The sequence below is a fragment of the Ursus americanus genome, chromosome 11 (assembly GCF_024610735.1).
Source record: "Ursus americanus isolate L20-20 chromosome 11, mUrsAme1.1.p, whole genome shotgun sequence".
In the NCBI taxonomy this organism is placed as follows: domain Eukaryota; kingdom Metazoa; phylum Chordata; class Mammalia; order Carnivora; family Ursidae; genus Ursus; species Ursus americanus.
The window spans coordinates 76,216,275-76,231,922 of NC_142137.1; the positions used below are offsets into that span (position 1 = coordinate 76,216,275).

Consider the following 15,648-nt stretch of genomic DNA (forward strand, 5'->3'; position numbering starts at 1 on the left):
CTTTGCGGCCATTTGGATTTTCTGAGACCAAAATATGGTAAGCCGAAGCTAACAGGAGACTTCCTTCTCGATGTTTACATCTGAACAAAGAGACAGGGATTCAGATTGAACATCAGGACTCGCCAAGAGTGACAGGCCAAAGAGATGTCCGCACTCGTCTTCTTCCTGGCCTTCTACACTGTTCTTGCTATATGAGGTCTTCGTCACTCATTCTTGGCTCATCTTGTACAGGAGAGATTTGTTTCTACAACTAAACTGTAGGCTCTGGAGGGCTGGGACTGTATCTTATTCTTGTTTGTAATGCCCGGTAGCTAGCTTAAAGCAGTGCCCAGTAAACGCTTGGTGAAGTGCCTCCTGGCAGCGAGGCCAGGTTTTGTGGAGCAGATCTACAGTGTGTAACTTTATCTGTGCGTTTCCTGAATGTTCATGTGAGGCCAAGTCATCTTGCTGGAGCACTGTCTGATGTCTAACCGGCAGAATATGAAGAAAGTAATACGGCATTTTAGCATTTCTTCAGGCGGTTTTCAGAGTCCAAGTTGGATCTTGGACTTCATCCTTTGATCTTGTTCCTTACTCTCAAATAATGTCCATCTGAAAAACGTTTGCAAGCAATGTTTTAAATGATAGCAGGTGCCAGACCACGAACCCACAGAGGAAAGAATCCCTGTAGACGAGGGCCTTAATGTGTCCATTTATGAAATGCAGGCCTCCTCGGAGGGAGCCTAGGTCAGGGACCTGCTGGCGGACCTGGGAGGGAGAGGTGGGTGGGCCACGAAGGCAGGGAAACACGCATGCTCGCGCCCCCATCAGAACCACAGAGCGTCTCCCTGTGTAGTTCCCGAACACCTTCTGTGCTCCCCGTTTGCTGGAGTGACTGTGACAGACTCGGCAGTACTGCCCAGAAGTAAAATGGGGACTGATAAGTCCAAGGGCCTGTTTCCAGCAAAGGAGCAGGAGATTCCTCGCTTTGGTAATGGTGATGACCCATCTCTGGGAAGAATGTAGCTTAAATCATTTAAGGAAAAATAAGTAAATAAACAAAGCGTAGGTTCAGTGGAGTGCCACCGTTTGGTGACATGTTAAGAGCGGAGATTGTTAAGATAAAATAAAGCCTCTCCACGACTGTTAGGGAGTGGCACTAAATTACTTTTGTTGGGGAAGAGGTTCTTACCTGCTGAAGGTGAGGTACACTCACCGGATGAGACCTGTGGTCTGATGGGCGCATTGTGGCCGGTGGGAGCCGGCTGCATTCTCACACGTAGGGGCTGCAGTTTCTCTGAGAGGCTGATGAGCCCCCACTCACCCGGCTTCTTACCAGAGCCAGCACTTGCCTTAAAATAGAGGGTTTTTGTGGACTTGGAAAGGGGAGGTTAGGAGTGGTGTCTGCCTGGTGGTGATCTGTGCTCCATGTGACCGGTGGTACTGGGCAGGGTATGGGGGGCAGAGGTGCACACACCTGCTTGTGCGTGCTCCTGGCCACCTGCACCTGTTTGGAAGCCCACTCACCATTCCCCAGAGAGGAGTGCGGGTGCCTGGCTGGGGCTCCAAGAGCCAGGGTGCTTGCGGCTTCTTCCCAGAAGCACCTCGGCCTGGGACCGAAGCTGGAGTACGAGCTTGCCGAAAGGTAAACGACCAGGGTGAGGAGTATCCTCGAATTGCAGGCTCTTGAAAAAACATTTTACACCCACAGGTAACTCATGAAACTGAGTGCATAAAGTGAACAGTGTTGCCGGGCCTCTCGTGGGGCAGATTGCTGCAGATATGTGTCGGAGCACAGAGGTCACACAGGTCATTGGCTTCCCGCGACCCCCGTGAGCGAACGCACGACCCTGACTGTTCTTGTCACCTAGATCGGGAGAGTATCCAGAGCTGGACTGTAAACGTGGACTAAGCCCCTGTGAAGTTTGTTGCGTTGACAATTCTGAATTAAGCAGGAATTGTTTTTTAGGTTATAGGGAAGCTGTAAAGCTCACCAGTAGAAATTTAAAGTCAGTCTGTGCCATCGACTCTCCAGATCACGTCTGTATCTTGCCAGCGAAACCTGAAATGCACTCTCACTCTGCCGAAAGCTCACTCCCAGCCTTAGCCAGCCTCGGCCCTTAGGCCAGATCTGGCTCATCACCTATTTTTGAATGACCTGTGAGCTCAGAACAAGGTTTACATTTTTAATTGGTTAGGAGAAAAATCAGAGAAGAGTCTTATTTCGTGACATGTGGAAATGATATGAAATTCAGATTTCAGTGTCCCAAAGTAAAGTTCACACCATGACAGCAGAGTTGAGAGCTGTGACAGATACCGTAACGCCCCCAGAAGTATGTCGCTCTGGCCCTTTGCAGAAAAGCCTGCTGGCCCCCTGGCATAAATGAGCAGGCAGGTCTGCAGGCTTTTCTGTGAGAAGGAAAGTCACTGGACAGTGCATTTCTTAAGGACAGAGACCATTCCACTAGTCTTTGTGCTGAGCCTCGAACACACTCAGAAGTAAGGACGGTAGTAATACCTTGCAAAAATAGGGCAGTTTGGTTTTGTTTGTTTGTTTTTTAGAGAAATTAAGAGGGCTTCATAAATATTGTACAGTTAATTTTATATCATTCCATTGAGGGAAACAAAAGTCCTGTCTTGTTATGTTGTTAGAGAAATGAAGACAAAGATTGGTGTCTTGGCTGAGGCCCCTTGAAGGGGTTGGTGAGGATGCACACTGCTCTGGAGTCCAGCCCACCCGTGATGAAGTCTGGATTTGGGGTCTGGCAAGGGGTGTCAGCGATGGTGGCTTGTTCCTTGTTGGACCCTCCGTGTTGCCTGCTGGGTGCTGTACGAATGTCAAATGCTCGGTACGTTTTAATACTGAAGATAATGTCTGCTGGAGCCGGAACGAATGGGACCTTGGAGGTGGTGCAGGCAGGCTCCAGCAACAGGCTCGGTCCGAGGGTGGTTTGCCCGAAGTCGGCGCACCAGTGCGTGCTGCGGCCACGTTGAGAAAGCCGGAGCTCCGAGAGACACCAGTTGTTGTCATGCTTTGTATCTTCTCCCCAGACGGCCTCCCACATGAAGAGCAGACACCGCATGTTTAAAGCAAATGTAGAAATCTTCCTTTAAAAGATCTTTAGTCAATATTGCCCTGCTGGTGAACCATCACTTTCCAAATCAAACACTTGAAATTCCGGTGATAAAATAAAAATGCTTCAAGGACATACTGAGATCACATTTGTTATAGCACATGAAAATGAAGCCCACGGAACAATGCTTTACTGCTTAAACCACTAAAACAGCCAGAGAAGCACAGCATTGTGTAAATGTGTGTTAAAAGAGATATTTAGAAAAAATGCTTTTATTATTAGGCACTCAAAAAGTTGATGAATGAATGAATAGAAGTAGAATCTTTTGAAACTTAGTAGACTTTTAAGGTTGATCTGTGAGCACAGAAGATGAAGACTCCCCGGACGGATTAAATCAGATAAACGTGTCAAGGAAAACAGGTGGCAGACCTGGTCTGATCCTCCGTCTTACCTGTGTGCACACGTAGGACTTTGACGTGCTCTTCCCCAGTGTGGGCAGGCAGAAGGTCATTGTGTGCCTGGGAGAAAGAGAGGATGCTCTCAGGGCCCCAGCTGCCCCTCTCAAATCTGGCAACTGATGCCAGTGTCACTTCCTGTGCCTGTGACCCCGTGGTCATGGTTACACGTGTCACACTGTGTTTCCCCGGTGCGCAGTTCGGCGGATATGAGCTCCAGCGAGCAGGCACATTTGTGGAGGAACAGGAGAGGGCTCTTGTGACACTGGCGAGTTGTAGGCGACTGCCTGGCCTGGGCACAACCCTGGTGCCTTTCTTGCGCTTCTGTCCCTCGCGCTTACGTGAGCCCCGAGGGAAGAAGTCCTCGGTGCCCGCAGCCACCCCTGAGTGGTTCTGGGAACAGCCTTCAGTGAAGACACGTTGGTCTCACTAAGGACAGCAGCTAGGCTTCCTCATGGAAGTTCTCGGGGGAGCTCTCTGACCCCGCAATGAGCCGTGTGCCCTGCCAGATGCCTTTGAGGAAGAGAGCTGCCTGAGTCATCTGCAGAGTCGAGGCATAGAGTACGGCAGCCCAGACCTGGGCCACTGCCGCCTCCATCAGTGAGGCTGCTTGGTGCACAGCCTTGCTCGTCTGCCCGTGTAGCGTCAGCGCAGGCAGGCCACAGCAGCAACATCGGCATCGTGAGGCCTCAGTATGGAGCCTGGGGGCTGCCCGTGGGTCTGCACAGACGCTCAGGCCAGCAGCACCCAGAGGAGGCTCCTGTGTGTGCGTTCGGGTACCATTCACAGCTGTGGAGCTTCAGAATCAAAAAACTGTGCAGAGTTGGGCCTCAGTCCCCCTCCCTTTGTCCTCTGCTCTCCCTACTTCATCCTGATCACGCGGTCGCTGCCCTTCTCCCTGTGAACCCGTCCCTGGGACTTGGGAACTGGCCTCTGGCCTCTGGCCTCACCCTGCAGGTCTCTTGCACCCAGGGCAGAGGCGAAGGACTGATGCTCAGAGGTTTCACACTGGGCCATGGCCTCACTGCCTCCTCCATAAACCATCCACAGAGGGATTCCTTTCCCTGCTGGAAGGGCCTGCACTTGCTCATCGATACCCACACGTGGCAGTCGCCTGTGTGCCAGGGGACGCCTCACCAGTGTTAGCAGATCTGCTTCAGGGCCTGTCCCCTTCTTCACTGTGTGAGCATTCCTTGTCCTCTGCGTGAGCATGCCTGCCCCTCTCCTGGGGTTCGTGCTCCTCAGGACCCGACACTTGGCCTCCCTCACCCTGTGTCTTCTCTAGTACCTGCACTTTCTGGCAACTTAGCAGGTACTCAGCTGGCGGAGGTTTTTGTTTTTTTTTATTTTTTTTATTATATTATGTTAGTCACCATACAGTACATCCCTGGTTTCTGACGTAAAGTTCGATGATTCATTAGTTGCGTATAACACCCAGTGCACCATGCAATACGTGCCCTCCTTACTACCCATCACCAGTCTATCCCATTCCCCCATCCCCCTCCCCTCTGAGGCCCTCAGTTTGTTTCTCAGAGTCCATAGTCTCTCATGTTTCATTCCCCCTTCTGATTACCCCCCTTTCTTTATCCCTTTCTTCTCCTACCGATCTTCCTAGTTCTTATGTTCCATAGATGAGAGAAATCATATGATAATTGTCTTTCTCTGCTTGACTTATTTCCCTTAGCATTATCTCCTCCAGTGCCGTCCATGTTGCAGCAAATGTTGAGAACTCGTTCTTTCTGATAGCTGAGTAATATTCCATTGTATATATGGACCACAACTTCTTAATCCAGTCCTCCTTCCAGTCATGTTGAAGGGCATCTCGTTTCCTTCCACAATTTGGCTATTGTGGACAATGCTGCTATGAACATTGGGGTGCATGTGGCCCTTCTCTTCACTACGTCTGTATCTTTGGGGTAAATACCCAGTAGTGCAATGGCTGGGTCATAGGGTAGCTCAATTTTTAACTTTTTAAGGGACCTCCACACTGTTTTCCAGAGTGGCTGTACCAACTTGCAGTCCCACCAACAATGTAGGAGGGATCCCCTTTCTCCACATCCTCTCCAGGAATTGTTGTTTCTTGCCTTGTCTATTTTTGCCATTCTAACTGGTGTAAGGTGGTATCTTAGTGTGGTTTTGATTTGAATTTCCCTGATGGCTAATGATTTTGAACACTTTTTCATGTGTCTGTTAGCCATTTGTATGTCTTCATTGGAAAAGTGTCTGTTCATATCTTCTGCCCATTTTATGATTTATTTGTTTCTCGCGTATTGAGTTTGAGAAGTTCTTTGTAGATCTTGGATACCAGTCTTTTATCTGTAGCATCATCTGCAAATATCTTCTCCCATTCCGTGGGCTGCCTCTTAGTTTTTTTGACTGTTTCCTTGGCTGTGCAGAAACTTTTTATCTTGAGGAAGTCCCACAAGTTCATTTTATCTTTTGTTTCTCTTGCCGTTGGAGACATGTCATGAAAAAGGTTGCTTCGGCCGATGTCATAGAGGTTGCTGCCTATGTTTTCCTCTAGGATTTTGATGGATTCCTGTCTCACATCGAGGTCTTTCATCCATTTGGAGTTTATCTTTGTGTATGGTGTGAGAGAGTGGTCAAGTTTCATTCTTCTGCATGTAGCTGTCCAATTTTCCCAGCACCATTTGTTGAAGAGACTGTCTTTTTCCCACCGGCTGTTTTTTCCTGCTTTATCAAATATTAGTTGCCCAAAGAGCCGAGGGTCCATTTCTGGGTTCTCTATTCTGTTCCATTGGTCTATGTGTCTGTTTTTGTGCCAGTACCATGCTGTCTTTGTGATCACAGCTTTGTAGTACAGCTCGAAATCCGGCATTGTGATGCCCCCAGCTTTGTCTTTCCTTTTCAACAGTTCCTTGGCGATTCGGGGCCTTTTCTGGTTCCATACAAATTTAAGGACTATTTGTTCCAGTTCTTTGAAAAATGTCCTTGGTATTTTGATCGGGATAGCACTGAAAGTGTAGATTGCTCTGGGTAGCATGGACATTTTAACTATGTTAATTCTTCCGATCCATGAGCATGGAATATCTTTCCATCTTTTTGTGTCTTCCTCAATGTCTTTCAAGAGTGATTTATAGTTTCTAGAATATAGGTCCTTTACGTCTCTGGTTAAGTTAATTCCAAGGTAACGTATGGCTTTTGGTGCTATTGTAAATAGGATGGATTCCCTAGTTTGTCTTTCTTCAGTCTCATTATTCGTGTAGAGAAATGCAACTGATTTCTGAGCATTGATTTTTTATCCCGCCACATTACTGAATTGCTCTATAACTTCTAGTAGTTTGGGGGTTCATTCTTTTGGGTTTTCCATATAGAGTATCATGTCATGTCCGAAGAGAGACATTTTGACTTCTTCTTTGCCGATTTGGATACCTTTTATCCCTTTTTGTCGTCTGATTGCTGTTGCAAGGACGTCTAGTACTATGTTGAATAATAGTGGCGAGAGTGGGCATCCTTGTCGTGTTCCTGATCTTAAGGGAAAGGCTTCCAGCTTTTCCCCGTTGAGAATGATATTTGCTGTAGGCTTTTCATAGATGTTTTTTATGAGATTGAGGAATGTACCCTCTATCCCTACACTCTGAAGGGTTTTAATCAGGAAAGGATGCAGTATTTTGTCAAATGCTTTTTCTGCATCTATTGAGAGAATCATATGATTTCTGAATTTTTCTTTCTGGATAAAATCTAAGACCCTGATCGATTTGCGAATGTTGAACCACCCTTGCATCCCAGGGATGAATCCCACTTGGTCATGATGGATAATCCTTTTAATGTACTGTTGGATTCTATTAGCCAGGATCTTGTTGAGGATTTTGGCGTCCATATTCATTAGGGAAATCAGTCTGTAGTTCTCCTTTTTGATGGGGTCTTTGCCTGGTTTGGGGATCAAGGTAATATTGGCCTCATAGAATGAGTTTGGTAGCTTTCCTTCTGTTTCTATTTTTTGAAATAGCTTAGGAGAATAGGTATTATTTCTTCTTTGACTGTTTGGTAGAATTCCCCAGGAAAACCATCCGGGCCTGGAGTTTTGTTATTTGGAAGGTTGTTTATGACTGACTCAATTTCTTCATAATTAATTGGCCTGTTTAAAAAATCAATTTCTTCCTGTTTCAGTCTTGGTAGTTTATAGGTTTCCAGGAAGGCCTCCATCTCTTCCAGATTGCTTAATTTTTTGGCATAAAGCTGTTGATAAAAGTTTCTAATAATCCTTCCAATTTCATTGGTGTTGGTTGTGACCTCTCCTTTTTCATTCATAATTTTATTAATTTGGGTCCTTTCTCTATTCTTTTGGATAAGTCTTGCCAGTGGTCTGTCAATTTTTTTAATTCTCTCAAAGAACCAGCTTCTAGTTCTGTTGATCTGCTCTACTGTGCTCCTGGTTTCTAATTCATTGATTTCTGTTCTAATCTTGGTCAACTGCTTCCTCGTGCGTGGATTAGGCCTGTCCCTCTGTTGCTGTTCCAGCTTCTTGAGGTGAGAATATAAAAACTGCATTTTAGATTTTTCTATTCTTTTGAGTGAGGCTTGGATGGCTATGTATTTCCCCCTTAGGACTGCCTAGCAGTATCCCATAGGTTTCGGACCATTGTATTTTCATTCTTGTTGGTCTCCATAAATTGTTTAAATTGATTTTTGATTTTCTGGTTTATCGAGTCATTCCTGAGCAGGATGGTTCTTAGTCTCCAAGTGTTTGAGTTTCTTCCAAATTTTTCCTTGTGGTTGAGTTCCAATTTCAGAGCGTTGTGGTCTGAGAATATGCAGGGAATAATTTTAGTCTTTTGGTGTCGGTTGAGACCTGTTTTGTGACCCAGAACATGGTTTATTCTTGAGAATGTTCCATGGGCATTAGAATAGAATGAGTATTCTTTGGTTCTGGGGTGTAGTGTTCTATATATATCTATGAGGTCCAACTCGTCGAGTATGGCATTCAAAGCCCTTGTTTCTTTGTCGATTTTTTGCATGGGTGTTCTGTCTATTTCTGATAGTGGAGTGTTGAGGTCCCCTACTATTAACGTATTTTTTTCTATATGTCTCTTTATTCTGGTTAAGAGTTGGCTTGTGTATCTTGCTGTTCCCCTGTTGGGGGCATATATATTTATAATTGTCATATCCACTTATTGGATAAATCCTTTAAGAATAATATAGTGCCCTTCTGTGTCTCTAACTATAGTCTTTAGTTTAAAATCCAATCTGTCTGATACGAGAATTGCTACCCCAGCTTTCTTTTGAGGTCCATTGGCGTGCAAGATGGTACTCCATCCCTTCACTGTCAGTCTGAATGTATCTTTGGGTTCAAAATGAGTTTCTTGTAGACAGCAAATGGGTGGGTCATGTCTTTTTATCCCATCTGCAACCCTGTGGTGTTTTATGGGAGCATTTAGGCCATTTACATTGAGACTGATTATTGAGAGATATGATTTTAATGAAGCCATGTTGCCAGTAAAGTCTTTGTTTCTATCGGTTGTGACTTTCTGTTCTGTATCACTCTTGGGGCCTTTTTACCTTTATAGAACCCCCCTTAATATCTCCTGTAGGGCTGGTTTTGTGGTTATGAAATTGGTCAGTGACTGGCGATTCTGGAAGGTCTTTTATCTCTCCATCAATTCTGAATGACAGCCTTGCTGGATAAAGGGTCCTTGGCTGCATGTTTTTCTCTGAAAGAGCTTTAAAAATGGCTCCCCAACCCTTTCTCTCATTCCAGGTCTGTGTAGACAGGTCTGACGTAATCCTGATACCTTTGCCTTGGTACGTGAGAAATTTCTTTGCCCTGGCTGCTTTCAATACTGTATCCTTGGATCTAAAATTTGCGAATGCACTGTGACGTGACGTGGTGTAGGTCTGTCATGGTTGAGCTTGGGAGGGGTCCTCTCTGCCTCTTGGAAACGGATGTTTGTTTCCCTTGCTAGATTAGGGAAGTTTTCAGCTACAATTTGTTCAAATATCTCTTCTAGACCTCTTGTTTTCTCCACCCCCTCGGGGATGCTGATGATTTTGACATTGGAACGTTTCATTGAGTCAGTAATCTCCCGTAACCTATATTCCTGAGCGTGGATTTTTTTGAGTCCAGATTCTATTTTAGCTTTTTCTTCTACTAACCCATCTTCCAATTCGCTGATATGTTCTTCTGCCTCATTCACCCTGGCTGTCAGACCCTCTAGTTTTGACTGCATTTGGCTCATAGAATTTTTAATTTCTGCCAGGTTCGCCTCCATTTCCGCCCTTAGAGATTCTATATTCTCATTAACATTTTTGTTAATACTTTTTTCAAGTCTACACATCATCTTGACCATTGTTACTCTGAATTCCGTTTCTGATAATTTGGTTATATCCATATCCATTAGTTCTGTGGCAGAGGCCACAGACTCATTTTCTTTTCTTTGCTGGGGGGGGATTTTTCCTTCCCGTCATTCTGATGAGGAGAGGTTGCGGGGTTGTCCAGAGCCCAAATTATTGACTGGGACCCAGGCCGTGCACCCTTGTTTTATAGGGATCTTAGTGATGTGGGCTTCTTGATTTTTCAGCCTGCCTTCTGGGGGTGGGGCCTGCTGCGCCGATACTCAGGCAACCCTGTTTGGGTAGAGTCTCTGTGTCCCCTGCGAGGGGGGATGGGGATGGGCACCCTGTGAGCCTGTGTTTCCAGGCGTTTGTTCTCTGGCGGCTTTTCCCTGGCGGTTTGCTGTGCCTCTTCTGAGAGTCAGAGCAGCAGCGGCCGAATCTCAGCCTCTGTCTCAGAACAGAGGGATTGTGGACCGTTCTCCACTGATGTTCTGGCCACTGTTACTGTTGGTGCTGCTCAACCCTGCAGCATCCTGGGATGTGTGCCCCATACCCGGTGTCCCAGCCCTCACTTCCAGGGCCGGCGTGTCTCTGTCCTTCGTGTTTCTAACACCGCCAGCCGCTCCCGGATCTCCCGGTCTCAGTCTGGTTCCAGTGAGCGCACCGGAGCTCCGTTTCAGTCTGGTCGCACGTGTTCCCCCGGCTCACGGTCTCAGTCTGCTCTCCCGCGAGTCCACCTGCTCCCCCGTGCAGGTGGCTACCGCTTCCCAGTGCCCAAATGCGGCGGCTCCCTCCCCCTTCCCTTTATCTTCCAATATCCGTGCGTGGTTTCACGGCTCCCCGCTTCGTACCTCAATACTCAGCGCTGGAGATGTTCATTTGTAGAGATCCAGATGTATCTTCCTGCGTCTTAGGCTGATTCCGTGAATGTTCAGGCTGGTCTGGTACCTATCCACCTCGACTCAGGGGACCGGCTGAAAAAGGGGTCCCCTACTCCTCCACCATCTTAACTCCTCAGTGAGGACTCCATTTTGATCAGCTAGCGGATTTTTTTATAACTTTTATGGAACCTTTGTGCATTGTTGGTACTCAGATTTTGATTTGCTTAATACTTTTATCAGTCACTGTATTTATGTTTAGGCTAGAGTGCTTGTAGAAGTATTTTGTCTTCGGGGTGCCTGGGTGGCTCAGTCGTTAAGCGTCTGCCTTCGGCTCAGGGCGTGATCCCAGGGTCCTGGGATCGAGCCCTACATCAGGCTCCTCCGCTGGGAGCCCGGTTCTTCCTCTCCCACTCCCCCTGCTTGTGTTCTCTCTCTCTGTCAAATAAATAAAATCTTTAAAAAAAAAAGTATTTTGTCTTCATGAATCAGAATGTTCAAATAAAATTTATTTTTCTGTAGCAGAAACAAATCTAAGGATATAATTTCCATCTAACCTTTGTTTTTCAAAACCCATACTCAGGTTGGCAGAAATGTACCCAGGGTTGAGGGGGATGGATGTCTCTGAGATGTCCTTGTCCTGCTGTCTGTACTCTGGATCACAGTACCGGCCCACAGGACATGGGTGCCCGGTAGAGCTCATGCACTGCTGGGGGCGCGGGGGGCAGTCTGTGCCCCTCCTCTTCCTGACCTAGGGGTCCTGTCTCCTCGCTCTTGCTCTGACACTTCATGCCTGTGGCAAATCTGAGCCTCTAAAGCTCTCCCGGGGGCCAGACTTTTGAAAGGCAGAAGCCGGAACTTGATGATTTTACTCTCTGTTGCTCACATGTATTGATTGTAGGATGTCTTAGGTGACTAGAGGTCCAGGCAGTAAGGGGAAGAATGGTGCAGTTGTGACTAATAGTTCAAATATTATCTCGCTGTGTTTCTTACAAAGATTAGTCTTTTATCATTCTTTTAAATCTGGTTCTTTCTGTAATTTTACACTTTTGAGTAGAATTGTATAATCTCGTGGTGGTTGTGGGTCTGACTGGGTGGACGTGTTGCCATGATGTGTGATGATATAGGAGGGGAGACCAGTGGGGGTTTAACTGAGCCCATCTTTGGAGCCGTAGGATGGTGTGGGATGCCCCGTGGGCTCTGTGGCTCAGACTGGAGAGGGGATGGGGCAGGGAGAGTGGTGAGCGGTGTGCTTGCCCACGGCAGCAGGAGGCCACACGCCACAGGATGCTCACGTGCTGTGCAGTTCCCATCGTGGTTTCCTCAGGTACCTGAACTTGTTTCCGGTCTTCACGACTTTACACTTGGCTCTGCTTTCTCTTCTCTCTGCTCTTGGGTCCTTTCTGTAAGCCCTCAGAAGACACAGAGAAGTTGTTTTTCTTGTTTGTTGTGTGTGATCGTCAGTTCTGAACCTCAGGGGCATGTCGGGAGGGCAGCTGGAGCTTCGAGCCCCCAGCCCTGCTGACCCCCGCACTTCTGGGATAGCACCGCAGCTCAGTTGGGTGGAGAGCATCTTTTTGTGCATGTCGCGTCCAGTGTGGACATTTTAGGGATGTGTCCAGGGTGCTGCTGGCAGCCAGACCCTGTGCACAAGAGCGCTGGGGCACTGAGCACCTGCTGTCTTGTTCCTCTGTGCAGGCGTCTGTCCACGTCCGAAGAGCACCTCTCACACAGTGATGTGACACGAACGAGGCACTGGGTCTGAATGTGCTCGATGTCTCAAGGCAGGTGCCGTGGAAGGGTTGGCCCTGCTGTTGTCACTGGCACAGTGTTGGTTCTTCCCATCCCTGCCCCTGTGCGTTAGGAGAAACATACGGTCTTGACTTTTCATTATTTGTTTACATGTAAATTCAACAACTATTTTTATTTTTTATTTATTGGCCTGTAACTGACATACAATGTTGTGTTAGATTCAACAAGTGTTTTCAAAGTCCCTGCCGTATGCGCAGTGAGGGGCCTCGGTGACAGGTGTCACCACACACAGTGAGCAGCCTGGCACGTTGAACCTCTGCTGAGTTCTCGGAGGCTCCCATGTGGGTCAGGCAGACCTGCTGTGCTGTTCCTCCACTTTGCAGGGCCCGCCAACTGTCCCGACTCAGGAGGGCCGAGGAACAGCCGGGCGTGAGTGGATCCCAGCCCTGCCCGTCAAGGTCCACGCAGTGTCCTTGAGGGTTACTTTGTACGATTGTGCCTCACTACAACCAGGGGACCTTACCAGTGAGCGGGACCTTCAGCGTAGAGCCTCTGAAACCTGACCTGCAAGTTCTTGTTGTTCTGTCTAATAGTGCTGTCCTCCACCCAGGTGGGATTCCACGTGCTCATCGGACAGTCGCCCTGGAGCCACGCTCTCTTAAGCTGAGTTTAGGTTGGCTCAGGGGCTGCAGCTTGCCAAGAATGGTAGTTTTGTTCCATTTAAATGTCATTTTGCATAATTGCTGATAAGCCCCAGTTAATGGACGTTCCTTGGCGAAGGAACACCACCAGTCGAGCCGTTTACTCTTCATTATTTCCTCTGAAGCTTTGGAACGTTGGACCTGGTTTTTCCAGTTTCTGGTCCCCATCAGACGCTCCATCACCTGGGCAGGAATCTTGCAAGGCTCGGCTCCTCCTCGTCTTTACTCCAAAGCACCTGACTATTTCTAAAATATGGGTTGCTTGTCTTTATAAATTTTATTTGTAATGCCTCACCTGTTAGCCACATGGAACTCACCCATGCTTGTGGATGACTGCTAGCCTGGAGCCAGGCCCAGCCGTCTGGCCATGCTGACCGGGGCTCCCTGGGTGTCCCCTCAGCGCCTCTTCTTGAGGAAGAGGAACAGCTGCCGTGGGATTTCTCTTGCTGGAAGATGACCTCAGAGCTTGATGTTAGGCCTACAGCCTGTGACCACGCTCTGCTCTCCCCTTGTTCTTTTCTGTGTTCACTGAGTGACAGGGGAGTGATCTTGGTCGTCGAGCTTCCACAGGCCCCAGTCTCTCCACTCTGTCTTCCGTGCATCTTCAGCCTCTTCCTTAATAGACTTGTCGAGGAGGAATGGTACGGTCTGTCCTCTGAAACTGTACATTATAATTAGAAAAGTAAACTCACAAGGCAGACATGGCCGAGAAATACTATTTTCTGTCTCCCAGACGTGGAGAAGCACAGGGAAACACCGCGGACGTGCCAGTTGCTCCTGACGTGAGCCCATCGCTAGGATTGCATGTGGCAGTGCCAGATCCGCGTGAACTAGCCAAGGGACTCAGGCCCCAGCACCACCTCTGCCTGTGCCTCCGTGTGCCGTGTGTCCTTTAATCTCCCGGGGTTTTCTACCCTTGCTTTTATTTAGAGCCAGGAAGGGCAGGGGCGCCTGGGTGGCTCAGTCAGTTGGGTGTCTGACTCTTGATTTTGTCTCAGGTTGTGGTCTTGGGGTCATGAGCTCGAGCCCTGCGTTGGGCTCCACACTGAGTGTGGAGTCTGCTTGGAATTCTCTGTCTCCCTCTGCCCCTGCCTCCCTTCCAAAAAAACACCAGAGAGGAGAGAGAGAGCACGCATGGTGGAGGCGGGGTTGGGGGTGGGAGAAAAAAGCCGTGTTTAGGAAACTGGATTAATGCCCATACAGCTTCTTAAACAAAAAGTGCCCTAAAGCACTGGTGGTGTCACCCCATCCTGTGACCCCAGGGCCACGTAACTGGGCTTGAGGCCAGAGTCTTGTGTTGGTTCTTGCACCTGCTTTGACATGGTTACATGTTCACTTCTCCGGGGTGGGGCAGTGAAGGGGTAAGTTACTTGGAAGCTGGGAGGTGGGGCCCAGCATGACCAGTGTAGCTCACCTGAGCCTAAAGGAGAAAGTCAATATATTGAGGAAGTGGGGTAAACCGGTGGGGCCCCCAGGGGCTCCGTTTCAGCCACTCACTTTGCCCAAGGTGGGACACATTTCCTCGCTGGCACCACCAGGACCTGACAGGTCCCGACTGTCACTGACAGGGCCATGGGGGACGGTGTTCGTAGCTGAGGCTTTGTTTCCACTTAAAAAATGCCCAGCTCTAAGTTCAGCACATTGTAATGTCATTTGGGGTTGGGTATTTTTCCAGAGCAAACGTTCTGGTTGCCATCCCTCAGTGCGTAGTGACGTGCACTGCTGCCCGAGTCGTCTCCGGGAGGAACTGCAGATAGCACCGTTCTACCTTCCATTTCCTCTGTCCTCACGGCGCATCATGACTTAGTATTTCAAGCTGTTAGAGAGCTTTGCTTTTGAAGGCCTTTTGGAGGACATGAGTAGGTCATGTTCTGGTGTCAAATCTGTCTTTATTCCATTACACTTCACTTCCTTGAGGGCAGGGCCTACACGTCTGCAGTGCGTGTGCAGCTCGTTAGTCCCGGTGATCCCCTGGCACCACGTGAGACCACTGGGACCCGCAGAAGGTACGTGATGGCTCACAGTCCCTTGGCTGGGATGGGGGACTCCCAGCTTCGGCTCTTCCTGCAGCAGCTGTGGTACCTGGGCCACTCCTGAGCTGCGGTTAAGGTGTTAGTGTGGAGCCTGTCCTTGGTGGGGCCATTGCTGTGACCAGTGTCCCGGCCTGGAGTTTGCTATTTCAGCATCGCGCCAAGGGAGAGCTCACTGTGGAGCGCTTACCGCGTGCACACATATAGACAGCAGGGTCTCCTTCCAGAATGGAAGCTGGCACAGCACAGCTGTCAGGAGCGTGCACTGTTCTTAACAGCGTGCGCCTCGGCTTGGGGCATACCGTGGCCTCCAGCATGTGTGCACTTGCAGCTTGCCCTGTGTCACACAGCATGCGCACAGGAAGGCCATGATTCTGTCCTGTACACAGGCATCGTGTTAGGAAGTGGAGTCAACCCATTCTCCCGATAAAGACCCTCTACCTGTCCATTTGTAGGGCAGCAGCGGTTGATAGAGAAGTAAATAC

At 48.4% G+C, this 15,648-nt stretch overlaps 1 protein-coding gene across 8 annotated transcripts in view; it reads left to right on the top strand.

Moving 5' to 3' along the window:
* FAM120B (family with sequence similarity 120 member B) overlaps positions 1-15,648 on the top strand; it is a 105,147-nt gene that overhangs the window by 48,665 nt on the left and 40,834 nt on the right. The window lies entirely within an intron of this gene.